Source organism: Salmo trutta, chromosome 12 (genome assembly GCF_901001165.1).
Source record: "Salmo trutta chromosome 12, fSalTru1.1, whole genome shotgun sequence".
NCBI lineage: Eukaryota > Metazoa > Chordata > Actinopteri > Salmoniformes > Salmonidae > Salmo > Salmo trutta.
The window spans coordinates 48,874,857-48,877,356 of NC_042968.1; positions in this window are offsets into that span (position 1 = coordinate 48,874,857).

A 2,500-nucleotide genomic window follows, 5' to 3' on the forward strand; every position below is an offset into this window, starting at 1 on the left:
CTGTTAGTAAAGTATTACAGTATTACATCTGGATATAGTAGAGACCAGTCCTGTTACTAAAGTATTACAGTATTACATCTGGATATAGTAGAGACCAGTCCTGTTAGTAAAGTATTACAGTATTACATCTGGATATAGTAGAGACCAGTCCTGTTAGTAAAGTATTACAGTATTACATCTGGATATAGTAGAGACCAGTCCTGTTAGTAAAGTATTACAGTATTACATCTGGATATAGTAGAGACCAGTCCTGTTAGTAAAGTATTACAGTATTACATCTGGATATAGTAGAGACCAGTCCTGTTAGTAAAGTATTACAGTATTACATCTGGATATAGTAGAGACCAGTCCTGTTAGTAAAGTATTACAGTATTACATCTGGATATAGTAGAGACCAGTCCTGTTACTAAAGTATTACAGTATTACATCTGGATATAGTAGAGACCAGTCCTGTTACTAAAGTATTACAGTATTACATCTGGATATAGTAGAGACCAGTCCTGTTACTAAAGTATTACAGTATTACATCTGGATATAGTAGAGACCAGTCCTGTTACTAAAGTATTACAGTATTACATCTGGATATAGTAGAGACCAGTCCTGTTACTAAAGTATTACAGTATTACATCTGGATATAGTAGAGACCAGTCCTGTTACTAAAGTATTACAGTATTACATCTGGATATAGTAGAGACCAGTCCTGTTACTAAAGTATTACAGTATTACATCTGGATATAGTAGAGACCAGTCCTGTTACTAAAGTATTACAGTATTACATCTGGATATAGTAGAGACCAGTCCTGTTACTAAAGTATTACAGTATTACATCTGGATATAGTAGAGACCAGTCCTGTTACTAAAGTATTACAGTATTACATCTGGATATAGTAGAGACCAGTCCTGTTACTAAAGTATTACAGTATTACATCTGGATATAGTAGAGACCAATAGAGCCTTGTCTTTTGTAATACCACAATTATTTATCATTCATGTTCAATCCACACACACACACACACACACACACACACACACACACACACACACACACACACACACACACACACACACACACACACACACAGTTGTTGGCATGATATGACTAAGAGGACGTGTTTTGATGACACATTCAGAGGTGCTTTATGATGTCAGAAGGAGATGAACAGCAGAGGGAGATGAACAGCAGAGGGAGATGAACAGCAGAGGGAGATGAACAGCAGAGGGAGATGAACAGCAGAGATGAACAGCAGAGGGAGATGAACAGCAGAGGGAGATGAACAGCAGAGGGAGATGAACAGCAGAGATGAACAGCAGAGGGAGATGAACAGCAGAGATGAACAGCAGAGGGAGATGAACAGCAGAGGGAGATGGCAGCTGAAGGAGATGAACAGCAGAGGGAGATGAACAGCAGAGGGAGATGAACAGCAGAGGGAGATGGCAGCTGAAGGAGATGAACAGCAGAGGGAGATGAACAGCAGAGGGAGATGAACAGCAGAGGGAGATGAACAGCAGAGGGAGATGAACAGCAGAGGGAGATGAACAGCAGAGATGGCAGCTGAAGGCTCTATAATTCATGGAAATGTATTATATTATCTATATATGATCACCGCTTTACAGATTCCTTTCAGTCAACCTCTCTCTCTCTCTCTCTCTCTCTCCTCTATACTCATCTATACTCCTCTATACTCCTCTATACTCCTCTATACTCCTCTATACTCATCTATACCCCTCTATACTCCCTCCCTCTATACTCATCTATACTCCTCTATACTCCTCTATACTCCTCTATACTCCTCTATACTCATCTATACCCCTCTATACTCCCTCCCTCTATACTCATCTATACTCCTCTATACTCCTCTATACTCCTCTATACTCCTCTATACTCCTCTATACTCCTCTATACTCCTCTATACCCCTCTATACTCCTCTATACTCATCTATACTCATCTATACCCCTCTATTCTCCTCTATGCTCCTCTATACTCCCCGATACTCCTCTATACTCCTCTATACTCCTCTATACTCCTCTATACTCCTCTATACTCCTCTATACTCCTCTATACCCCTCTATACCCCTCTATACTCCTCTATACTCATCTATACTCATCTATACCCCTCTATACTCCTCTATACTCCTCTATACTCCTCTATACTCCTCTATACTCCTCTTTACCCCTCTATACTCCCTCCCTCTATACTTCTCTTCTACACTCCTCTAAACTCCCCTATGGTTCCCTATGAGTGCCTGTGTTTGTCTACGCTATGTCAGTTATGTGGTATGCTACATTTTATTAGAGTAAACATGGGGACTTTTATTTTCTCAACTGTACTTACAGTAACGACGGGTTAATGCTGTGAGTTTATAGCAGAGCCAGATGTTGAGTCGCTATAGGGGAGGGAGGGAGGGAGGGAGGGAGGAGGGAGGGAGCCCCCCTGGAGGGTGTGTGTGTGTGTGTGTGTGTGTGTGTGTGTGTGTGTGTGTGTGTGTGTGTGTGTGTGT